Genomic DNA, 27722 nt, shown 5'->3' with positions numbered 1-27722 from the left:
CAGTCGTAAGGAAAACATTTACATTGTCAACTAAGAAATGAATCTAATAATTTAAATGCTCATCTATATTATCAGTATCTAAGTGAAATAGTATCTTGCACTAAGTGGGATATCCGAACGAGAATAACTATCTTTTTTTCTTAGAATACCCTGCATATAATAATCAGAGAAGGATATTTTTGAAAGTCTTCAGGATGTAATAGAATTAGAAAGCATGTCTCCTGGTCAAATTTTAAATACTTTGCTATTTGGGGATAGGCAATTACCTTATGAAATTAATGTTCAATTTTTGAAGCAGTCCAACTGTACATCAAGTCTTCAAAAAGTTTTTAAGTATTTCTTAATTAAGTAAAATATAAATCCTGGTATTTCTTATAATTACATTTAATTTACTCTAAATTTCCATGTTCCATGTAAAGGTTGTATTTTTCCTTTGGATAATTGTCTTTGCATTTTTTTATTTTATCTTTTTTGTTTGTTTTTTTTTTTCATTTTTCCTCACTCAGTGTTGTTGCTTGATTAAATTTATTTGTCTTTTGTAAATGTTACTCTTTCTTCAGTTTTTATTTTTCTTGCATATTTATCCTTTGCACTTTATTATTTATTTACTTATTCTGTTTGCTGTCTCTTTGCGCTTTTTTTTTTTCCTTATCATTATATTTCATAGCAGGTATACAAACTTATTTAAATAATTCTTCGTATAACTTAATCTATTTTTTTTTTTTTTTGCTTTCCCATATATAGTTAGAAAAGAAAATAATGTAACTTAATAAGTATTATTCCTTCATTGTAAATTATTGTCAATATTCTTAACATTTGTAACCTTGACCTTGGAGAGGACTTTATAGGCCATGCCTGATGTCCAATCCAATTATGTAATCTTACATAATAAAATATTGATTAAATTAAAGTTGTCTTTGCCTTCTTTTGTTATCTTTATTACAACTTTATTACCTTTTTTTTAACATTTTGCACTTTCAAAAATAAAATTCCATATTTTGCAATAATATAAAATATTTTAAATTTTTCCCCAATGGAATTATTCTAGACGCAGTGCTATTTAGAAGAAAACCGTGGCCATTCTTATTTTGTAATTTATAGAAATATATTGAAATAATTTTTTAGATGATAAATATTATGATTCTTTTTTTCCATAACATGGTAAGTATTTTATCCTAAGAACAAAATGTGTATGATGTTGCAAATTAATGATAAGAGATATTTAAGGGGGGTTCAAGGAATACACTAAAAGTATAAACAGATTTTCACTAGCCATCCAAACGCGTTTTGAAATGTGGTTAAACTTCAAGGTCAGCAGTGAAAAAGTTTTTTTTTAATACGTGTAATACTTAAGTAAGTAAACCTTACAGGAATGCCAATAATCAGAAGGCCTCAGTTTAAAAAAAAAAATCCTAGTTTTCTTCATTCTAATTAAAAGTCAAGACTAGGAATTTAAGTATTGAATAAAATACATGTAGATAAACGGACTAAACATATCTTTAAATACGGAATCATAAAAATTTTTTTAATCATGTAGATCTATATACATGTATATGCACTGAATATGCCATATTAGCAATCTCAAAAATAAAAATTTCCCCCAAAAGCATAATAAACCATGTTCATTGAATACATGTATTACAAAAAATGTAAATGAATGTCAAAACAGATTATCAAGTATGGTTACTCTGCTGAAGATACAGCATTTTTTGAAATTTTGGGCTTTCAAAAGCATTTTCTAGCCAATTGATAAAACATTTGAGAAATCATTAATGTCATTGACATGATTTTCTTGAACTATAGATACAGTATTTTATCAGTGCTTAGTACTGAAATTTATTGTAACAAACAAATAGGAAACACCATTTTATGAAATCAAAGGGATTATCTTCTCTGTTTTACGGAAGGAGGGCATTAGATTGCTTCGACATACTTTGCAGTTTAAAAAGCTTTCTAGATTACAATCGACTTGAATGCCTCATATTTAAAGTGAATAAGCTCGAACAAAGAATCTATCTTTATGATACCGAGAGTTTTATACCATCCAATATTTCGAAGAAATTCATTCTGTAAATGAATGATGTAAATTGAAAATTGTGCCTTTGTAAAGACGGATTGTTGGTACAATTACATGTAGTCCTTAAGAAAAAGTACAAGGTGCACGCCTGATCAATAAATGGATGGTATTATTTAATATCAATTCTGTTGTGGATTGAAAAATATGGATTGGAAAACAAAATCATTCACGGGTGGACGATTGGAGAGTGTTGAGTGAAAATGAAAAATCGTAAATTGAGTTGTGCATTGAGCAATTTGGAGTAATTTACAATCATATATTATTTAGTTGGGATTGTGGCACTCGAAGTGAAAAAATACATATATTGAACTGATCATTGGAAAATCTGGATGAAAAACAAATTCGGAAAAGGCTGTATAAGTTGAATTATTTTAACGCAAATGCAATGCCAAGGACAACGTACTCTTCAAAAGTATTTTACAATAATGCACCCGTTTCTTTTGATGATTTTTACAATATTCGAATATTTCAAATATTAGAATTTCTAATTGAAAAAGTCAGATATTCGTATACAGTGTAAAAATTTAAAATTTTAAGAGTCAATGAAAGACACTTTAAAAATATAATACTATCTATATTTTACTTGATTTTCCCTAACTTCGGTGCGTATGTTCTAAATAGATATACGTTTACACTACCCATTATTCTAAATAATAGATACATTCACAGCAAAAACCATCATTTCATTACGCTTATATGATAGCTTTAATTCGGACTGAATCTAACAAATCATCAAGGATTCTGACAAAAAATGCTCATGTTCCCTAAACTGTTTAGCGCTAAACTTTTCTCGAGTAAAGATGTTTTTTTTTACAAAACCAAAATAAGCAACAGTAGCATTTCTCTCAGATTGAATTCCAAGGAAAACTTTAAAATATTGATTTCGTTATCTAAAAAGAAAATTACAGTGAAACTGTGCAAAATGTTTATGCACTTTTGACTTCTGAGTAATTAGTTAAACTTAATACTTTATCGAAGAAATCGTGAATATATACAAAACTTGAATAATCTGCATTTATGTCAAATAAGTTAAAAAACGGATTTTTTTTTACTATTAATATATCTGCAACATGCATTCTTAAAATATTTTTCAATTATCTCACACTGTTTTCATACTAGCCTTTTTATTGCCTATGAATTATTAAAAGGATGTCTGGTGTATGCATAAAACGAAATTTTTTCTCATTTGTTTTTTGTTAATGGAAGTTTATGTTAGTAATGATTTTTTTTTTTTTTTTTTTTTTCAATAAAATTTGATATGTTTATGATTATGCAGATATGTACAGACAAAGGTAAAATTTTAAATATAATATGACTATTTGTGCTCTGCGGTGTTTTTAGATATGTAGCATTGTAGTAAGTCGAATTTGGAATTTTATTTAAGATTTTTTTTAAACCTATTTAGGGTTTTTTGTTTATTAAAATCATATAAAATAAAAGAAACATTTACATACAATTCATCAAAGATGTGTTAAAATTTTAGAATTTCATATACGGTTGTATTTACCTACGTTTGCCATAGGTGTTTTAAGTTCCTTTTTAATGGACAAGATTGCCTATAAATTAAGAGTCCTAATTAAATTAGTAATGTATCAATAATTTAATTTTCAAAAGTAATTCGAAAACTACGATGGGAGAAAAACAGAAATTTTATGAACAGGTAAATTGAAAACATAATAATGCAGCAAACTATGTAAAATTCTCAGATTAGCTAAATGGTGAAGATGTGTTTACAATGATAGACATAGAGATTGGAATTAATAGTTTCAAAATTATGTAATACTAAGAGCATGCTCTTCTATCAAACGACTGTTAAATCGAGGCAGACAAACCAAATTGAGGAAACAAGGATATCAACTGTTTCATTTAATTTCAGAATTTTGCATACTTTATGATTGATACAATGGCATTGAAAAAAAACGTTTATCATTAATTCAAATACTGACTACCGTTCTTCATACAATTCTGTGTACATGTAATCTACACTCTGATATGTTCGTTTATAAGATAATTACAGGCTAGGTGAGACCTATCGATAAGGAATGTTTACCCCTATATTTCACCTGATTGAAATTCTGATGTCTACTTTGCAAATATGTAATATTTCAAGGTATTTAAAGTACACATTTCGAGATAAATAACTGTTATTTCGATATCTGTATTTTTCAATTTATTGATCTATGTCAGAAAATGTCAGCATTTTCTTAATGCTGCAGGATAACCTACGAGTTGGAAAAATGATAAAAGCGAATGCGTAAACGAAACTTTTATTTTTCGAATAATTTGTCGAGACTAATGAGGTTTCTCTGCAGAATTCACGATAACATGGGGTTCATTTTATTCTACTACAGTGCAACAGCTCTTAAATGTTACTGTTTATTTCCTCTATGGGAAACAAATATGGTCCCATTGTCGCGATTATATTCTTTCCATTTACATGTAACACTAAGGTGTAAATTTGTTTGTTTACTTGTTTATTAATTACACAGGATGCGGACTATTCAGATACCGATTGTTTTTGGTCACTTGATTTACTAAGATGATCTGTTGCTATCTCTTTCCGTCCGATTTATATTGCATATGCTGCATAGTGCATGCTTAATCTGTCGTAAACTTTTAAACATCCTTAGTTCTTCTCTGGGACCAGTAATCAATTTCGACTATTTTGACATTTAGGATATAGGGAAATAAAAAAAAAAATGAAATTCGTGACCCCCCCCACCCATAATGCATAATTATGATGAATGAAAGTGGGCCTCTTCAAAAATTGTAAATTTCTGGACCCTAGGTCGTAGATTTTGGTGTTACTGTAGGGTTAGGTTGAATCTGTTATGAAAAATCTTTAAAAAAAATTTCAAGAACTGGGCCATAAAAGTTGAAACTCATGTGGAAACATCCTTGGGTAGTGCAGATTTTAAAATGTTTAAATCAAAACCGGAAAGGAGGGGGTGGGGATAAGCCACAAAAGATAACGAAAAAAGATCCTCCCTTGTCAATGAACATGAGTGCCGAGTTTAGGACAAAATTTGCGTATTTCCATCGGGAAGTGGTGGAGTTGCCATATGGGTTATGTATTTTCGAGAGGGACGTTAAACAACATACAAACAGACAATAAATTGGAACAGTTTTAAGTTACATGGGTCACTCCTAGAGATCATTATTATCTTTTTCAGACAGTCTTTTCGAACACTAATTTATTTCCTACATGGCCAAAATCAAATATAAATTAATTCTGAAAAATACTTTAAGAATAACGACGACAACAATCCAAATAATTTTTTCACTTCCTATATAAAAATATGAAAAATCAATTAAGAACATTTATATTTTAAAGAGCAAAACATCTGCAGTAATTCTTTCTTGTTATATTCGAATAAAAATTATCATTTAATTTGATTTTTTAATGCATATTCTTCTGCATCTACGTAAAAAAAATCTACCATGTTTCATAGGTATATCAGTTGCACAGTTGGATGAAGAATATTTTACAAGAGGTCTTTCAATGTTTTATATGACACAACATTTTTTTTTATATAACTAATCAATAAATTTTGTTTCTAGTTTTCACGACGAGTATTAGTAATTCCTTTATTGATATTTTCGACTCGTATTTTTTACAATTACCTTTGATTGAATTCAACATTTCCCAAAACAACTATGGCAACGTTCATCCTTTTGTAAATTGAAGATATAGCAAATCAATGTTTCTTTTATCTTATGACAATTTATACATATAATTCATATTAATATGGGTATATTAACACTGCATAACTATTTACTGTTTGTTTTTGCTAACCTTAAGGGTACTTACCACAAACAGAAAATGGATGCACCGGTTGATATATTTTTCTTGACTGATTTTGATTTGAAATGACATAAATAATAAATCCCTGAATTATGAAGAAATCGTAGGTTTTCCTTGGTGCTTAGATATGAGATTTTGTTTTGCCTTCTATATAATTCCATACAAAATTTTTTACAATCTTTTAACCTCATGACTAAATCTTATATAATTCCCCCACTCTACTTGGTAAACATTATTCAGGTTGTCAATTTAAATGTAAATCTATGAGAAATAATGCTAATTTCTGAAAAAAAGTTTGTTTGTGTTATTTATCCTTAAGGTTTTAATTTTATTCAGTAAATGCATTAAAAAAATATCGTAAAATTCTTTTTCTTCATCTTATTTCTCATTGTTTTCTCTTTTTTGTTCTTGTTTCTTATATCTTATAAATTTGTTTCTTCTTGCCCCCCCCCCCCCACACATTTTTTTTTTAAATGGATGAAGGTCTCAATTAATCGTTATATATTTGTTAAAGGGGAATAATCAAGGTGGCTGGATCCTGCCAACAAAAGTAATGAGAATTTTTTATCAAATATATTTCTATAACTTACACAAATAGCTTTATTAAAAACCAGACCAAGAAATGGGTGTCAATCCGCTACAGAGCATTGAGTTTGACCTATTTTGCATTTTAAATACCTCTTACTCGTTAACGTTTTTTATCTAAAAATCATACAATATTTTTTGTTCCTTTAATGTATTGGATTAAACACTGTCTTATTTCATCTTAAATAGACACCTTAAAATTTGTGACAACAAATTAAGGACAATATAGGGTAACGGCCGAATCTGGCCTCTTACCTGAAGTAAAAATTAGAACACTGGTGAAATTGTGATAGATTGTTGGTAAGAAGGTAAAACGATGCTTACGTTAAAACAAGCATTACTTTTGATTCAAATCTTACATGGAAACCACTAGAGGGTGGAGAAGAAGATCATTTTAAAGTTTTTTCTCAAATCTGGTGGAATTTCATCTTATTTGAAATACTTTTTTCTTCGGAAAACATAGAACACAAGCTTGCCTTTCTGAATTTTTTACACATAAACTTATTTACAAGTAAAAAATAAAATTGGTAATAGACATGTAAAATTTAACAAACGAAAAAACCCAAATTAAGACATTATATTTTTAATAACATTTAAAATTATTTTAGTTATAATTATTTATGAAATCTTTAAAATTACAATACTTGAAAAAATGTCGGTTTAAGAAACACTATCAAATATGACTCACCAGTTTAACATTGCGCTGTACAGTTGATCCAGAAAAAGATTCACTGTTGGATAATGTTAAATAAAAAAAAAAATTTTAAATGAAATGAAATCATCGTTATTGTTTAATCTTATTATCAATTAAAACAATATAATTTTTTTTTTTACAATGCAAATATTTTGAATTTATCTAGCAGTATTTAGTTGCACAGGGTCAAGGAATGTTAGAATATCACCAGAACGAACAAGAAGCGCATTGAAGTGGAAAATTTTCCGTTTGATGGAATTTTTTGGGGGTATCTTTAAAGATATTGTAAAATTTTATAAATATAATAGCCAATAAAATTGGCGGCTACATATACAAGATGAGTGTTCGATCGATACCTGTGTTATGGTAACTCCACTGAACACGATAAATTCAAATTTAGGGAAAATTCGTTGCAATATGTTTTTACAGAAGCAGGAACTCTCAAACTTTCTCTCAATGATATAAAAATTTCCATTTCTGTGTAACTCGTGTTGCTTGGCACAAAATGGGGTGTCGTTAAACATTACAACAAATATTTCTTTTTCGTTTCTAAAAAAATGGGCTTGTCTTAATGCTATAATTGACGTTCAAAACATGACTCAGAACGTTTCATCCGAACAAAAATTTTACCATTCAATGCGCTTCATTGTAAGCGTTTTGGGATTTACATCAAAAGTCCAAGGCATAGACTTTGTTTGAGCTGAAATATGGAATATTAATTGCTTATAAGGTGTATATTTTAAAAAGTGCTGGAGCTGATTCTTTTATTTATAAAAGGATTTAAAGGGGGATGTACGGCCAATTTAGTGCAGTGAGAACAAAATGTAAACATTTCTTCAAATGGCTAAAGTACATTATATTTTGATCAAATTCTAAACCCTTATGATAAAAACAATAAATATGCATAACTGAATGCATGTTGTGCATATATAACATATACTTTTGCAGAAAAATGCTTTTGAATGCTCCTTAAACTGCGAATAAAATTCAGCAAGCCTTAAAAAATCCAAAAAAATACGCAAAGTGTGCATTAATTTTCTCACAACCATTTGTTGAGAAAATGTCTAAATTTTGCACTTTTAAATGATAATTTTAAGTTCAAAAAAAGGTATCTTTGCTTAAAAAAGATTGAAAGAACCCTGAAAGTAGTTCATTGATAGCAGCACGTGGTCTATTTTTAGCACAAAATTTTTGTTTTCCAGACCTCTTCTTAATTGGAGGGACATAAAAACTTTAAATGTAAAAGGGAAATTAATTGAAAATTTTTAAAATAATATGAACACTTTTCAAAGAGGAATTGTTTTAAAGTGTGGCTTGAAGTAATTTATTTAGTATTATTATCAACAGTTGTTAAATAGTGTACGTATTGAAATAAACTTTTTGATTATGAACTTTTTATGTTGCCCGGGAAAGCAATTTGAAAAGGGGTTTGTTTTTAATTAAGCAATATGCTATCAAAGATCTCCAATTTACACTTTAAAAAATACTTAAATTTTTAAACAATAATATAACTATCAAATACCTAAGATATCGTTTACTTTTGATCCCCCCCCCCCCCCCCCAAAAATTTCTGCAAAAAACTTTTAAATTTTTTCTTTAAAGCGGAAACTTTAAAAAGGAATAAAATCATTAGAGTGGCTTAGGAGATTTAATAATAATTTTTTTTTTTCTATTTGCCCATTTTGTCAAAATTACAATTTTACAGAGAAAGAAAAAAATCAACAAAATTAAATATTTTATACCTTTTAAAATAGTTTGGGGGATTTAACTCGGGGAAAATTTTTGGGGTCCGTTTTTATGGTGTGAGAAAACTTTCCCCAAATTTTAAACATATTTGTTGAAAGAAAAAAAATCCCGTAATTGGATGAAAAAAAATTGAGTGGGCCATTTTTAGGCAGTAGATCGGGGAAAAACAACCAAAATTTTTACAACAAATGGTCTTATAAGGCTAGTACATGTTCCATCACATACTTAGAATGCAATTTTTTTAATCTTTGGGACTATTTTGAAAAAAAAACATAGGATTTTTGGAAGGGGGGGGGGGAGTTTATTTTTTTGGATGATAGACATAGCATATGCAATGGACCTTTGTTTGCAAACATTGTGATTGCTTCTAAATTTAAAAAAAAAACAACTCTATATATTTTATTAAGCTTCGTATGTTCAATATAAGCTTACAAAGTAGTCAACATAATGAGACATGATGCGTTTTTATGTCCAAACATTACTCCATACGATGTGTTGGTCATTGCAAAAATCAGCTATTTATGTGAGGGCCTGAAGGAAATCCTTTAAATGCCCATTTTTTTCCCCAACTGCTAAAAAAATAAAATATGTACCAACTTTTGATTGTAAACATGTAATTGCAATTTGTTTTTCATGCACCGCATATTGTTTAACATTTTCAAATTAAATGCTAAGCATCCTCCTTGCAGTGCCCCATTTCAAAATAACTTCATCGCCAAGAAAAAAAAGGCCACGAAACACAAGTTTATGGGATTTTTTTGCTTTTTTCTTGAGTTTTAAAAAACCAAAAAATTATCAAGACTTGTTCCACGAAAAATTAAATATAATCAAGAATAAAAGCACTTCCCGCAGATATATGCACATGTCAAAAACGTGCTCAGTGTATTAATATTTATAGGAAACCAGCTGTGACAGAAATTTTTTCCCCCTTTGCAGGAGTGGGGTTAAAATCGCGTTTTTTCATTAATCAGACGAAGCGATGCAACAAATAAAAGTAGTAAGTAATATTACCTAATGATTATTACTTAGTAAATTTTTTGTTTGTTTTTTATGGTCGATTTATTTTAAAATAATGTTATTCAAATTGTGTGACAGAGGAATGGCGGACGAAATAAACACATGGCCTCAGGAAACACACATATAAAAAACAAATTTTTAAGAATTCTAGATAATGACAAGAAAAAAAGGGAAAAAAATGGTTGTAGCCATATTATCAATGAATCACACTAACACCATTTTCAATGCATTTTTTATTTGTGAATGCTGTAGCTGCGCAGTTCTACAATGATTAATTTCCTTAATTAAAAAAAATAAACTTAATTATTTACTAATTTTGGCTTAACAGTAGGTAACTAGTGCATTAACATTTGAGTAACTTTGGGGTAGTTTAAGAGTATTAAGCGCATTCTTGGCATTTCTTATTTCACACCAGACTAATAATTGGTTTGACATCCCCCTTAAGGGAAAGAATTTTTTAGCTTTCGTACGGATTTTCGATAAATTATTTTCAGTACTACCCAAGCAGTCAATACTACATTGACACCCAGCACTGAGAAGGGGAAGTAAAAATTTTAATGTAAATGTATCAATTATTTTCTTCAAAGGCAAGTATATGCCTGTGTTTTATATCATTTTCCCACATTCAGCTTAACAATGGTATTTTAACTATAGTAACATACAGCTTATGCATGCATGCATATAACTGATACTGTGTATGGCCCTGCCCATTCATTAAGGATGGGGACATGTATATTGCATTTTCTAAAAGTATCTAGTTACTTTGTTACAATTTCTAAAAAAAAAAAATTAATATTTTAAAAATGCTAAGATCACATTTTCCATCATGGTTATTAACATAGCTTAGTGGTATGGGTTATTTTAAGTTCATAATCCGCCAAGGGATTATAAAACAGCTAAATGACTTAAACCCCGGTTATACTTTACTTTTGAAAATTACAGCGTTTTAATTTAATTTTAAAAACATCAAGCACTGTTATTTAAAATTTTGTTGCTTTCATTAGTTCAAATTTTTCAAAAATAAAACCAATGTCGTTTATTTTACAAAAAAGGGGATGTGATGGGAAGTGATGGGATTTAAAAATAAGCATAGAAATAGCAGTCATGTTGTTTCATTTAGATCGAAAAACGTTTGAAATTAAACTTTTATTAATTGAATCTCAATTTTCCCAGGAGTGGAAATGAAATGACTGCATAGATACAAAGAATCAGCTGATTATCAGTGAATGTAACCCCATACAAAACCGGATTATACATAAAAAAAAACTGTGTCACTTTTTAAATACAAACAAAATGTCATTTAATATAAAACCACCTGAAGATATGCTAAATCAACAAGCTTTCTAAGAAAAATGTATTCCCAGTAATAGCTATAATCCTCTAGCAATAAATGTATTTTGGTACCCATTAGAAATTAAAACTGAAATTTTACCATCAAAATATCATTGAAGCGGAACAAATCATAAATGTTATTTATGTTTCCTCATGCTGCACAATCTCACTGCAGCTCTGTTTGTGCTGAGATACATGTATAATCAAATAAAATCAACACCGTTGTTGAGAATATATATATCTTTCATTAAAATGACGAAATAAGAAAAAATATATACATCACATGCTAGGGGATCAGATCAAAAGGTAATCGCACAAATACATATTAATATGGTGATCCCCTAAATTTATAATTACAGATAAACAATATTTGCAAAAAATATAATAAAAGTAGGTATACAGCAAAGAGATGTCACTACAAAAATAAATATGCCAATGTGTCAAATATAGTCTTTATATCAATTTAAAACATATAAATGCAAGGTAGGAAAAGCTGGGGTGGTAGTGGGTGTGCCAAATTCTTCTCTGTTATTGATAGCGTCAACAAAGCGAGAATGATCCAGCGTTGACTGGTCAGTTACAGACAGCATCAAAACACGTGATTATGATGGACACATCTGATTGACTGATTGTCTACGAAGGGGTCAGGTTTGACCATGGAAAAGTTTGGAGTTTCATAACAAGCATCCGAAAATGAAGAACTGGGGAAAATTACATAACATGAAACCCGACACCTTTAAAAAGGCCAAGGAGAATTCCAGAAAATGGAGAAAAGCATTCAGTTTGAATAATAAAATAGGACATCTAATTACTAATGTTTAGACAAAAGAAAATAAACAGCATTCAACACATAAATGAAATTTACCTAATTGTTGTTTTATACCTGAACAAGTTAAACTTATATGCCGAAAGCCTATTTAATATTTTTTAAGTTTTTCGGAAAAAATGATATAAAATCCAAAACACATTTTGAAAGCAGTTATTCCATTGAAAATATTATTGAACCAGAATGAAAAGAAAACATTGTCTGTTACTAATTAATGTTTACTGAAATACTAAAATCTCAGCTTTAAGTTAATATCTGCAAGCCTACATTAAAATGCGAAAGAAAAAGGACCTTTGCATACTGATAGACAATTCGAGGAAGTGATTGATTGTATATTCTTTTTCCCCCCTTAAAAGAACGTTTCACTTTTACCGAGATTTTGAATTGCTTGAAAAAATATTAGTTCCAATATTTTCATATGACTGTAATTCATCACATGTATGTTATGGTAAAACTGAAATTATCGAAAGAATACATCTAATGTAAGACTTTCTTGCTTTAAAAAAATATTACAGTGGGGAAATATGCTATGCCTCTTTAGCAACATAATTATTTATTGTTATTATTATGATATTGTACATGTATCACCCAATACATGTTCATCATTTTAAGCAAAATGTGGATCAGACAAATCGCTATTTAAAATCGTATTCAAACAAGAACGAAAAATAATCTTCGTAACAAAAACATTTTTTTTGCAATTAATCGGTGTTCAAATTCCCACATCTTTTCCTCACTTCTTTCTAAAAAGATTATTTGTTCGTGTTGGAAAACTTGATATTTGAAGATTCTTAATATATGGTAAACAGTAGTCAGTAATATAGACAAAGTCAGTAAAAACTATGTATTACATTTCTCACCACTTCGCGAGGTTATATTTGTATTATTTATCTTACGAATAAACTATAAGTCAGAAGCACAAGGTGTAGATAAAAATTTAAAAAGTATAAAAACTTCTTTGCTAACAATTATACAGTTTACTTCTATTTTTATTCTTTTGGTTTAGAAAAGGTATGCAATAGTCATAAATTATGTACACATGTACATATGAAATACAGCATGCAGAAGGAACGTCCTTGCATAGGTTTAACTAATTTTAGGATTTTGAAACACTAAAGTTATAAGGTCAGTAGTCTAAAAATATTTTACACTTTGTCTGAGTGAACGATAAGTTCAATCTCTGATTCTGGAAACATGTTGACATCTTCCTTCTTTAAGTCGTATTTACGTCTACAGAAATGATCAGTGATAGCAGCGCAGATAAAATGACTCTCAACATTCGATCCCGTTCTGAGGCGGTCACTATAGACAGAAAAAGCAGACACAAAATGTCATAAAATACATAATTATGTATATTTTAGTCAAACACTTGTTTTTTACAAAAATGAACCAACTCGACTCACAACCTGAATAATTTATTATGAAACTACAGTCTTCAATGCACTGTCTTGAATTTCTACTCGCACTTTTTATACAAATATAGTGAAAATTTTAATATGAAAATATACAAATGATGCATATGTACATGTATTGTTGTGGAAAAGTTACTTACAGAAACCACTCAACAGCAAACAAGATAGAAACCTCGTTTACCGGAACGTTAATGGCAGAGAGTACAACAACAACCACTACCATACTAGCGCTAGGCAATGCCGGTAAGGAAAGTGTGAAAAAGCTGTCAAAATTCTACAATGATAATTAAGAAAAACGCTATATAGTACTATATGAATCGATCAATATATTGCTTACAAAACATGTAATCATGAGAACTATTCAATTATTAAATGATGATACCCTGATTATGCTACACTATGAAGTGAAATAGAACCGATATGAAAGTGCAACACGTTTAAGCAATGTATCATCTTTAGGTTCTTAAACCCCTGCTTTCTTATCTAAAATGTTACAACTTTAATGATTTTGCAAATTAAAGAAATGGATTTCATCAGTAAAAAACAAACAATTATAGCATAACTTGTTAGCAAAATTGGACAAAAAAGACATATCGACTTAACAAATCTATTAAGGAACAACAGACTTTTATGTCACCAGGGGATATCTCTCTATTACATTATCAATGAAGCTTAAAAGACATACCCTATTATTATGACATTTCCATACGTCAAGGTATAGCCCGAAATTTGTGCAATGAACATAGAAGCAGCTGAAATAAACAGGGCACTGCCATCTGCATTTGCTGTACAGCAAAGAGGTATGACAAAACGTGTGATCCGTTTATCCAATTTATTAACATTTTCACAGGCTTGCAATAAGTCAGGCATTGCAAGGGCTCTGAAAAGAATATTTTTATAAAAATTAAAAACAAAAGGTTTGCTCACCAGGAAGTCAATATCATATTTATTTTCAAAATCTAATTGAGCTTAAAACCATGATTCCACTTTGTATTTGATGATGTGGAATATTTTCCCAACGCTATCAAAACCATATATGTGCTAATCAAGCAACAAAATATGAACATTTGAATTAAAATATACGGAGGGTATAACACAATCCAAAAATAAAAGGGAAAATCAAAATTCCCTTTTTTCACCCAAGGTTTACAATCTGAAGTCATTTTGGTCTTAATATCCTTATAGTGTCTCCACAAGTTCCCTTTTTGAAGATTTTTTTAAAGTATTTGAGGAACGTTCTTTCTACACTTCAGATGCATTTGTTATGACCAGAGATTTGAGGAACGTTCCTTCCTGACATTTAGATGCATTTGTTATGACCAGACATTTGAGGAACGTTCCTCTCTCTAAACTAAGATGAATTTATTATAACCAGACATTTGAGTAACGTTCCTCTCTTACATGTGCACATACAGTGTGTATTTTTAAATACTTTAAGAATTTTAACACATGAGACATTTGAGGAACGTTCCTCTTTCCGAACTTCAGATGCATTTGTTATGACCAGAGATTTGAGGAACGTTCCTCTCTCTGATCTTTAGATGCATTTGTTATGACCAGACATTTGAGGAACGTTCCTCTCTCTAAACTAAGATGAATTTATTATAACCAGACATTTGAGTAACGTTCCTCTCTTACATGTGCACATACAGTGTGTATTTTTAAATACTTTAAGAATCTTAACACATGAGACATTTGAGGAACGTTCCTCTCTCAAATTCACTTTTTTCTGAAGACATCTCATGAATGGTCAAACATCAGGCATTAATTATTACTGTAGGCATCTCAAGGATTGTCAAATATCAGGCATTTGGGGAAACGTTCCTCTCACAAATGGTTGTCTCATGAATTGTCAAACATTAGGCATTTGAGGAACGTTCCTCACTTAAATTTAACATTGTTCACACAGGATACTTACATGTATGAGGAACGTTCCTCTCTCAGATTTGTATATGTCTATACCTTAATCATATTAAACCAGGCATTTGAGGAACGTTCCTCTCACAAATGGTTTTATTTCTGTTGATTACTTATACCTCATGAAGCTTGCAACCCGTGCATTCGAGGAATGTTCCTGTCTTTTAATGGATATCTGTTGATACATTACAAAGCCCACTTAAAAATAACTTTGGAGGAACGTTCCTCTCTAACATTATCATGTGTTTTGTGATATTATATCAGTTTTTATCGTACATGAAGAATTTGGGAAACATTTCTCTTTTTTATATGAATTGCAGTACATATTCATAGAAACATTTTTATCTATACACACTCTAAAAAATATTTGAAAAATCAATTTTTTTTTTTTATAATGTACTTTTTGAATTCAGGCTTTCTTAAAGCATAATATAAACAAGGTACAGGAGCAAACAAATATTTCAATTCGGAACAAGCATGTGCAATGTGCAGTGTTCATGTATCAACACAAAGGGCTTTTTCACTGAATGGCAGTGGGATCACATTTACAATGTCTTGGTTTTAACAGGTTAATACCCACAGTATTTTTCCTTTCTACCATGAAATTAAACCAAAATTGTTGATGAAGGTCAACCATGTTTCTTTGTGGTTACATTTTCCCTTATAATAGAGACGATTCCAATTCCTTGGTCTCCAAAGGTTCATAGCATTTTTTCATTAGTCACAGTAAAACAGCCTCAACAAGTGTTGGGTGTCATCTTCTGTAGGAAAAATCTCACATTCAGTACAGCGGCATGTCGTATTATCAAAGATGTGATTCAGGCAAAGTTAGAATAATCAAACAAATTGAATGTGTACATAATAATAAATTTTGGTGTCTCATCTAAAAATTAAATAGACTGGAAAAATCGATAAAAAAAAATTGCAAAACTTAAATTAAAATGTTGAACTTTAAATTGCCCATGAATTATGAAAGCATTTCCATACTGTACTAAGAATATTGCAAAATTGACACTTTCTATCTTTCTCATACTATTTTAATGAAATACTGTAAATGTTTTATATTTAGAGTGTACAATATTTGGCGGAAATTGATATTTTAACAAGTTAGCGTAGGTTTGATTTAGCGCATTTTATTGTTCATTTAGCATTGTACTTATATTAGCAGATGTTTCTTTCCCCAAAAACGCTAAAAAGAATACACCGCCAAATGTTACACGTTTACAGTAATATTACTCTGATTTGCAAATTTTGTCTGAGAAAAATAATTCTCCTGTATATCTTGCATGTAACACTAATTTAAAAACTAAGTGTCAATTGGAAAATGTAAATTAATATAATATATAGTTCTTAAGCCCCATACTCCTCCAATGAACATTTTATATACATGTATGATAATATAAGTCATCACATTTTTAAAAGTTTAATTTATTTCTCCTTTTCCACAGTACATGCAGCTGTCAAATAATATTTCATGGGTTTTATTAATGTATTCGTTTATTTACAAGAACCTATTTTCATCTGAATCTCAATTCGTATTATATTGTAGTACTATTGTGTATTTCTTTAAACTAAAGAATTGATTCTATAATAGGGATTTGTCTAGTGACCCTAATTCCTGCATCATTCTTTACTTTAAAGATAAAGACTTTGAGACCTTGATGTCTTCCTGTCCCCAGTTCACAGTGTAATTGTTATTAATCACTGCCAATCATATATGCTCATCGAACACTAGCTATAGGCGATCAGCTCTGGCAAGTATCTGTCCCCTGTGACTTCATGGACAGTGCTGATGCTATGATGACTTGATCGTGTTATAGATAAACATATCTCTGCAGTCAGAAGATTGAAGCAATTTACATTGTAGAACAGAACTCAAACAGTGAGAGAATTTTAGATCTTGGTAGAGTTTTAAATTTTATTCCCTTAAAATTTGAATAAATTTCAATATATTTAAAAAACAAAAAATGTAATGAAATTTCTATACACTGTAAAACTTTACTAATTATTCTGGTTGGGGAATAACAAATTTCAGGCTAAAATCTGGTTTGTACATATTAAATGCAAAGAAATATTCCACATAATTATTTTGTAAAAAAAAAAAAAAAAAAAAAAAATATTATAATAATAATGTAAAAACAGCATCTCCTGCAATTAATTTTCAGATCTAAAGGAAGCAGGAATAAGAATCCTTATTTCAAAAAAAAACAAAAAAAACCCTTAAAAAATGTTTTATTGATTTAGAATAGTTTATTAAATTATTCGCACATGTATTAAAAGAAATGTTGTACTGAGTAATACAGTTATACAATTGTTTGTTTTATTGATTGGCTATTGCTCATCCCCCTTCCCCCTTTTCAATGTTAGATACTTTGATAATGAAACTATCTTTGATTTAATTGTTAATTTCAGAAACATGCACACTGAATTTCACAGATTTCCTTTATCTTGGATTGCAGTGTGGGTAATTTGGGATTAAATAATTTAGCCAGCTGCAGCAAGGTCAAAAGTCTGTTATCTCATCTTCGCTAGCCAAGGGTTTCTGATACGCTACTCTCATGAGGAGAGTATCGTATCAGAAACCCTTGGCTAGCGAAGATGATGTTATCTGTAAACTTGAGGTCAATTTATATAACCCTGGTCTTAGCAGTTTTCATTATGTAGAAATAATCTAAGAAAATTTTCTTCAACTCTTTGAAATTACATTCACCAACACTGGAACACTGAGTTTCTAGGAATAAGAATTTCATTGGTGTACATATCAGGCATGTGTTGTAAAAATGAATCTCTCTAATGAAACTGAATATTGCATTTTTTTCTCCGCTTTAACCTAATAAATAAAAAATAACAAAATTACGGTTATATGCATAAAATGATTGAAGTATCAACAAGTGAAACTGTAACTCGTATTTTTAGTAATACTATTTTTTTTTTATCAGGGACCGGACACTGAGTACACAAGACATGATCTGCCGATCGACCATACATATAACATCTATAACTAATGTACAATTTTTTTTAGATCTAATTATTAATACTTATTTATAATTAAATAATACATATACTTAAGTTATTGTTAAAGTATTTAACTAATCCTTAACCATAGGTATATGTAGGAATATAAACAAGATACCACCTTTGGATTTTTTTTAAGAATAAAATATATTTTTCAGTGGGATAGTGATGAATGACAACTAAAAGAAACTTCATATTCACTCTATTTTTGACTGCATTCCATTTTGATTAATATTAAAAATCTGTTCAAACAATTAATGCAATACATAAAATGTGAGTTTGTATTTAATTATAATTACTTTTTTTTTTTAGAAAAGATTAATACATAGAATGACAAAAAACCCCTTTGAGATAAAGGTTTTGTTATAAGTGTTTCTTTAAATTGTACACGGGTACTCAAGCCTTGATCATAATCCTTGCAGTTGACAACACAACAAAATATGCCTAGAATTTTTATGAAATTAGAAAAAAAAACTTCCCGGTAAATTGTTTCAAAAAAGTTTTTAAATTTTTATAATTAGTTTTTTTAAATTTTATCCTTTTATTCTAACCGCAGCATATAGTTTAAAAGGATACAATGTTGAGGATATTAAATTATTGAATTTGCGTTTTTTACCATAATATTTCAAGATAACCAATTTATACATGTAGTAAAATTTTTAACATGTTTTTATAGCAGGGTATGATATTAGACAAGGTCACTATATTGCTAGCAAAGAAAAACACATGATTTCAATATATTAAGTACATGTACTCCTGTTCATACACACAAGTGATAGAGCTAACGATATCTTGAGAAAGAATAAACATTTGACCAGTGACCACTTAGTGCAGCCGATGAAGCGATAATTGTCTCAGAGTTTAAGATTTCAGCATTGGCCATACATAAACAAACTATACGGATCTGTTTCATCTAAACACATTAATTCTTTGACACACTAGATTATTCCTTTGAGTCTCGTTAAGTGTGTTCTGCTCTACTCTAAAACCATCAGAATTAACATTGCTGAGCATCTAGTGAAGCACGGATAATTTTTGGATTGAACTAGGTGAAACACAGCTATTGTTCTCTTTATCAAATCAATTAATGTTTGATTACAAAAAAAAGACACTGACTTGGCATATAAGATATACCAGGTCTGTCCAAAACGTTAATTCAAAATAGAGTGTACGTCTCTTATCATCCTGTATAGTTAATACATGGACATGTTAAATCATGCCAGTTTACAAATTAAAAAAATATACCCGGTAATACAAATTAAAAACACTACATAAATATGTATATTTTGCATATTTTAGAAAGTATATAGGATAAGTTCAGTGGCAAGGGGGGGGGGTATTTTTAAGGAGCATATTCTCAATCAAAGTTTCCTGTGTTAGGAAGCAAAAAAAAAATTTGTATGGGCACGGATTCCACCCATCTCTACTCCCTCTCCCCATAGAATAAATAAAGTAATTGAGATAAGTAAATGATGAATAATAAAAAGATTTTAAAAAATACAGTAAAACACAATTTTTGCCAACACACTTATGTTGAATTGAGTTACAGCGAAGTGCTTTTATTCACTGTGACTTAATTATGTATTTTTATCTTCATAACGAATTTCGCTCATAATAATGCAAAATCATCCGTCGATCCCTGGCACTGCTTTTAAACATGTTTAACTTGTATTCAACATAATTAATCTATTTCCTGCCATGTACAGCATTTGATAACATATATTATATAGGAATTCATAGAATTTCTAATTTTCCCAACCAATAATGAAAATTATGACTACTTACTTGATTTGTTTAGGAACTTTAATCATTTCTCTGAAATGTTGCTGCAAGTGGTGTCATGAGGGTATTGTTTTCTTTTTCATTGAAATCCAGGGCATATCATTTTATCCCAAATCAAAAGTGGTCATATATTTCTTAGGAGGACTACAGATCTAGTGCATTAAATTATTTTTCAAGCATTAGAATCTCAAGTTACTTAAATATTGAGTAAACAATACTTTTCTATTTCTAGATCAGTTTGAGCCTTGTGCTTTTCACCTTGTAACCCAAAATCAGTAGGGGTCTATATTCCTTGGGGAGTACCAGTATACTAAGTTTGATGTCTGTAAAGCAAAGGCTTCCCCAAATTTTAAGCAGACATTATTTGTGTCAGAATAGTCTCAACCTTGAAATTTGACTTTATGAAATCAACAGGATTATCTACTCTTTTACGTTAGGGAGTACCTTGGTGTACAGCTTTCTTTAATCCAGTTCTCCTCTGATTCATGTATAAAGTTATATAATAACATTTGAAATCAGAAGAGGGGTATTCAACATGAATCCATTGTCAACAGTTGGAAGAGAAATGTTTCTCCAGTCCAATGTCAAATTTTGAAATGGGGAGAGGAACGTTCAGTGTATTAAGATTCATGGTTGTAGTGTTTTTGATAGAATTGGTAGAGGAAGTTCCTCAAATGTACTGTTTATATAAATGTAGTATGTATTATCAATTGAAATTGACTGATTGACTTGTCATACCAAATGCACCAGAAGTTCAAAAGAGGAACGTTCCTCAAATGTCTGGTCATAACAAATGCATCTGAAATTCAGAGAGAGGAACGTTCCTCAAATCTCTGCTCATAACAAATGCACCAGAAGTTCAGAGAGAGGAACGTTCCTCAAATGTCTGGTCATAACAAATGCATCTGAAGTTCAGAGAGAGGAACGTTCCTCAAATGTCTGGTCATAACAAATGCATCTGAAGTTCAGAGAGAGGAACGTTCCTCAAATGTCTGGTCATACCAAATGCACCAGAAGTTCAGAGAGAGGAACGTTCCTCAAATCTCTGGTCATAACAAATGCATCTGAAGTGTAGAAAGAGGAACGTTCCTCAAATACTTAAAAAAATCTTCAAAAAGGGAACTTGTACACACACATATAAGGATTTTAAGACCAAAATGACTTCAAATTGTAAACCTTGGGTGAAAAAAAGGGAATTTTGATTTTCCCTTTTATTTTTGGATTGTGTTGTATGTAAAATATATTGACTGAAACATTATATGCTTTCAATTTTGAAATGTACACTTACGATGACCCGAAAGAAAAACCCATTAACCAGGCCCGCTTTACACTAAGGATACGTTTGTAGGGATTTTCGCGAAAGAATGCAAAATATATGAGTGGAAGAAATGTTTGGGGGATAACGATGCCCGAGGTCACTGTCAACACGAAGTATCCCAGGCTTACAAACGTCTCAGTGATGTCACCCGGGGACCTGCTAAAGAGGCAGCCGTGAGACTCGCCACGCCTACTGGGGTCAGCCTTAAAATAAAAAAAAAAAGCTTATAATTTAAAAAGAACTTTTTACCAGATCAATACCGTCCTTTATGAACAGGTGGTCTTCATTCATTATGTAACATAGGCTATTTAGAAATCAAGCTAAGAAAGTAAATTTTGGTAATTTATATTTCTTAAAATACAAAAAAGGTTTTATTTTATGCACAAGAAATTTTTTTTTTTTCTGGAAGGGCTGATTTATAATAATCAAGAAGGACATGAAAAAAATAATAATGATAATCACTTCAAAAATAAAAGAAATATCTTTTTAATTTTTCTTAGGAATTTTAATGTTTTCACAGGTTTATATGAGTACTTTTATAGAAGAAAAATAATATGAGCGCACCCTCTGATCTAAAAAATAAAACATGTCTTGTAATCCTTAGGAACAGTTGTATCATTTTCTATTTGCATATTTTAGTTCAGAGGTTGCACTCTATATAAAATATGAAAAATAGTTTTAAAAATTGGCCGTTTTGTAGACTTTTTCATTCAGACTTTACGTTATTTTAATAGATACGCAGTCACTAAAGATCTGAGTATTAATTCAATGCATTGTAAACTAAAACTAAAGAGTTTCAATTTTTCAGAAATTCACAGGGCCAAAAAGGCAAAAGTGAACGTTGTTCTTTAGATACCATTAGCATATGAAACAAATTATAGATATATTTTTAAATACCAGATAAACCATCTAAGAATTTGCAACACGATTTCAGAACTCATTGCAAAGAAATCAATAAATGTTTTGGCCTTTTCTCTGAATCTTCCCGCAGCAATCCCAATCAACAAGCAGGCAAATAACAACCCTAAGAAAAGATACATTAAAAAAATGCTAACACATAAACGGATGAAATTTGTTGTAAACAAAAAAAAAGAGAAAAAGGAAGCTCAATATTAGTTCATATGTATGGATATTTGGAAACAATAAAACAGATTAAACTCATATTTTAATTTCTAATTTATACAGGGTTATTTTTGCCACAGTAAATTTTTGCCCTTTCAATCTTGTAAACAATGTTGGCCAGTCACTCTTTTGTTTAAGAAAGTATACTGTATTCTTTGAATGCTTTAAATTCGTTCGACTAAGGTTAGGGTGAAAGGGGTTAAAATTTCCCTGTATAAAAGATGTTACCAAGTATATTTGGTCCATCTGTTTTGCCAACAATCTTCACCATTTCCAATTTTTGATTTACATCTGCAGTGGTATTAGACGAATTACCAAGATTCTTTTGATTACTCCAGATTATTTCAGACTTGAATTGTGTTTGTGTTTTGCGAAAAGTTGCCTCAACTAGGTTGTCTGGTATGATATTTCTGTCAAATGATTTAAAAATAAAGAGTTATGAACATGTAATATTATACACTGTATATATTGAAGGGAATGTATCATACGTAAACTACTTAAACTTAAGGAATCTACACGTAACTTGAAATATTCTAATCATTTACTAGTAGTCATGAATAAGCCTCGTACAATTTACTAAAAACGATTTATAATCCATGAATACCTCAGTAAATCTGCAAAAATATCTTGTCCCGAATTTTGTTTAGCATTAATCTATCTTCATGAGCAACATGGGCCTTTCCTACAGATAAATGCATAATATTGAAAGTAAAATTAAAAGAAAAAACAAACTTTCCCCCATAAGTATTATTCATTCTGAACATCAAAGATTTTCATTAAATTGATCATTCTTTGATAAAACCTATGAATCAAATTAAATTTCCCCCTTATATAGAGACAAATGATGATTTTCGTATTGGTAAAGAAATTCCAATCTGACAATCTTTATAATATACTTAAAGTAAAGGGTTGATCCAAAATAATGTCATAATTTTGATAAAGTTGGAATAAATCAGTAAAGCAACAAAATTATACAAGATGGAAGTTTTTTTTTTTTTTAAATAGACCTGAAAATTTCAAAGGAATATGATGTATACTTTCCAAAATATAGGTTTTTAAACAATGTGGTTTTGGTAGTGCCCACCTAAGTAAAACGTCATATGACGGATACGCACCGTCATACATTTAAGCTTTTCCCCCTTCGTTTCATTAAAAAATATTTGTGGTCGCAAACACGCAAACCCAAATTTTCTTTAAAATTCCCTCCCGTTATACACTCACTCTCTTTATAATAAGCCCTCTGTCAAAATATTTTAAACAGTACACTGTGCTTTTAAAAGCAAACTTAAAAATTAACATGCCACTCTATAGTTTTTTTTTCAACGTCAGACATCATTGAACGTTTCCGTCCGATCACTAATATTTCGGCTTCCTGTCCTCTGCTGATCATTCAGTGACCAATCACCTGCCACAAATTCCTGAAACATCTATTAAGATGTCTCTTGTTTAAAATCTTAATTCTATAAGTCTGATTAATTAACGTAGCTTTCGCTTGTGATAATTCCCGTTTTTTAAAAACAAAAATAATTTCAACTCGTTGAACCGTTTATTTTTTTTTGACAAACCCTTTGTTCAATTCAACAGAGTAAAACAACTATGTTTATGATCACAAAAACGAATGCCATCATTTAATTTTCAAATACAGACTAAAATGACAAAAAATTTGTCTTTTAAAAATTTGGGGGATGGGGCATTTTTTTGAATCTTTAAAATGTGTTTGTCTTTTTCATTCTAAGAAAAAAAAACAGTTAAAACGTGACGCTACGTTGTGACACGGCGACACCCCCTATACTTTATGCTTTTAAAAATCTATAAAATAAATCCAAATGAACATTATTATATCAAAATTTATGTTAATTAGATTTATATTTGTGATTATTTTGATATATTGTATTTGAAAATCTGACGCCAAATTTAAAGATTTGGACACTGTGACATTACTTTTGCATCAACCCTGTATATCAAAAGCATACATTTTCAAACTGGACGGAAATTTTATTGAAAATGTCTTTAATTTCTCATTTCAAATATTTCACGATTCCGTTCGTGGGTTTTTCCCCTTTTCGGTAATCGGGATGGTAAATTTAAAATTCAAAAAATTTAAATTTTTACTGATAGAAAAAATAACAAAAAGTCAGATTTTATTTTTCCTGGGAATAGGATAATAAATTTGAAAATTTAAAAATAAGTGAATCTTACTTTGACAAAGCAGAGATATTTTGGTGTTTTTTTTTTTGAGGAAAATTTTTTAAACCAAAAATAGTGAAATGAAACACTGCAATATATTCACTTTTTACGGGACTAGTTTTTGAATTTTGCAATTTTAATTTGAACCTAATAACCTTTTTAAAAAAAACAAAAACTGTTTATGTACCTGGTTTAATGATATAAAAAAGTGTTATGGCAACCACACATCCCATCAAGTTTGTAAGTAGTATGTACGTGATGGATATAAGTCCTATCCTACCGTTAGATCTTGGATCCAAAGAAGCTGTGCCTAGAAAAACAAAAAGTAAATTGCAATTAAAGGCAAAAAGTGCAATTAAGTGCATTCACTTTAATAAACACATTATTAACGTACCCGCCTAATTAAACGTACAGATAAATTTTGAAAATATTTTTTTTTAAATAATAATTTTATATACTCATTATATGAGGTAATGATAGCATTTGATTTTAAATTATAAATTATTTCTCAATTTCTCAAGAGTAAAATCCCAAATTTACTTTTAAAAAAAAAGTTAAAAAAAAAAACAACAATTGTCAGATTTGTTTTCTTAAAACTAAATAGATATTTCAAACTACGAGGGAAAATACTTACTGTGTATGACGCTGGTTATTATGAGCGGGACTATCATCATTTTTAGCGACCGCATGAAAAGATCGCCTGGCATACCTTCAAATATATTAGATTATATCAGTCATCTTTCATCGTACAGTAGCCCCGTGGGGATCCGGTTTAGAATAGGTCCTCAGTACCCCCCCCCCCTTGCGTGTCGTAAAAGGCGACTAAATGGGGCGGTCCTTCGGATGAGACAGTACAAACCGTGGCTCCGAATCACAGCAGGTGTGACACGATAAAGATCCCTCCCTGCTCAATGGCCCTGAGTGCCGAACATAGGCCTAAATTTTCAGCCCTTCACCGGCAATGGTGACGTCTCCATATCAGTGAAATATTCTGGAGAGGGACGTTAAACAGTATACAATCAATCAATCAATCATCGTACAGTATTACATTTCTCAATTTCTACATTCTGGGAATGGCTAAGCCAATCTCTTCTTCGGTCTAATAATACATGAAATATAATTTGCATTTGTCAAAAACGCAGTACTTAAATTCACCAAAAAGAAAAGAAAAACATAAACCAATAATTACAATTAACACGATGCAAAAGGAGAATTATGAATAATTTTTTTTAACATAAAGGAAAAAGGCATGGCATTTTGATTGTTCTTTTGTTGTTTAAAGTCCCTCTTGAAATCTCACTCATATGGGACGCCACCACTTGCCAGTGGAGGGCTATAAATTCTGATTTATATACTATAGGTATCCAAAGCCATTGAGCATTGTGGGATCTTTTTCGTGCAGTACTTGCACTTGCTTTGTTGTACTACCTCACCGAAGATCCGGTTTCCATGTTCCACAGGGGTGGAGTAGGTGGTAGGGGTTGGGTGGTGGCACTTATAGAAAACATAATATGAACTTGAATTCACTTAGAATAAAAAAATCTACCGTGTATTTCAACTCCACAGCTACAATAGTTTCCTCTTTTTATATATTAAACACTTGATTATTAATTTTTAATGTAAACATACTTACCGATCCATTGTATAACATCTCTAGAAGGCCTAGCTTCACGAATTCCGAACCGTTTATAAATCCCAGAATGACTGCCAGAAAAGTCAAAACAAAGAGAAGCTGTCCATGTAGGATTCGTCGAATGTTTTGAAAACAGGAGTTTCTCGTCTTTCCACCAGTTTTCATTTGGCTCTTCATCATCAAAGAGAACACAGATATAAAGATGAACAATTTTAAAAAGAAATTTTGAAGGGATTTTATTATTTTTATCATTTCGTCTATCTAAATTCATGAGGAGAATTAGAAAAATGAAATTTGGAATTGAAAAAAGAAATATTTACTTTTTACTATTTGATATCTTAAAGTGTAAATGAGACATAGGCCAAGGTATTCTCGTGTGATCTCTAAATCTTAATTTATTGTCTTTTTTTAATTTAGAGAAAAATATCAATGTTCAATAAATGTATGATTAATCTTACAAACATTCAAAAATGATATCGTTATAAGATATCTTAAATGTTTATGATGTCACAATCTAAAAATGACGTCAATGTGTAAACGACATTTGACTAAGGATTGGTTGATTCAGTCGTATTTAAGTGGGGAATGGCAGTGAAGATTACTGTAAAACTTGGTTAATATATCTTTGCAGTTGCATATTATAATTTGTAAATGATTGTTTAAGACAAATAACTTGGAAGAAATTTAATCATTGATTGTTTTGAGTGATTTAATGAAGTCAGGGAAAAGGTTGAAGTGACGTTTTCCCTGGTACCCCTTGTACCTGAGCTTTGGATAGATATGTCGTTAATTGAGAATTAGTTATCAAAGATCGCCCATTTGCATTTAGAAAAAAAGGTTGAATATCTTTTTTTCTTGTCTAAAATGAAGTTTACATATCTTTTAAATATATCAGATATGATAAAGAGAAGAGACCTTAATTGATTCATCCATTGAATAAATGACGCATCCGAGATAGAGAAATCGGTAATTGATGGTCACAATATGCTGATTCTTGGCATAAGAAGAAAACAAAACGTTGAAAACTAAATAACATCGCCATTCTTATAAAGTTATTGTAAAGATATAGTATTAAAGAATTATTTATGCACAATCAGTTGAGGAGAAAAGGTAGTTCGTTTGTTGAAATCATAAAATTCATCTTTAAATATCAAACTAATGTTTGAATTAATGAAAAGCTTTATTTGTGTGTTCTATTAAATAGAAAACAAGTTGAAAATCAGTCAGCGTAAACGATAAAGATTATCTTTTATG

At 30.1% G+C, this 27722-nt stretch overlaps 1 pseudogene; it reads right to left on the bottom strand.

Annotated features, from left to right (window-relative positions):
- Window positions 1-13110: 13110 nt before the first annotated feature.
- On the bottom strand, window positions 13111-26645 carry LOC134278609 (excitatory amino acid transporter-like; annotated as a pseudogene).
- Between the last annotated feature and the right edge of the window lie 1077 nt (window positions 26646-27722).

The sequence above is a fragment of the Saccostrea cucullata genome, unplaced genomic scaffold (genome assembly GCF_032062105.1).
Source record: "Saccostrea cucullata isolate Sc308-1 unplaced genomic scaffold, CSIRO_AGI_Scuc_v1 ctg6268, whole genome shotgun sequence".
Classification (NCBI taxonomy): domain Eukaryota; kingdom Metazoa; phylum Mollusca; class Bivalvia; order Ostreida; family Ostreidae; genus Saccostrea; species Saccostrea cuccullata.
The sequence above is the reverse complement of the archived record's forward strand: the minus strand, read 5'-3'. Positions and strand labels throughout refer to the sequence as shown.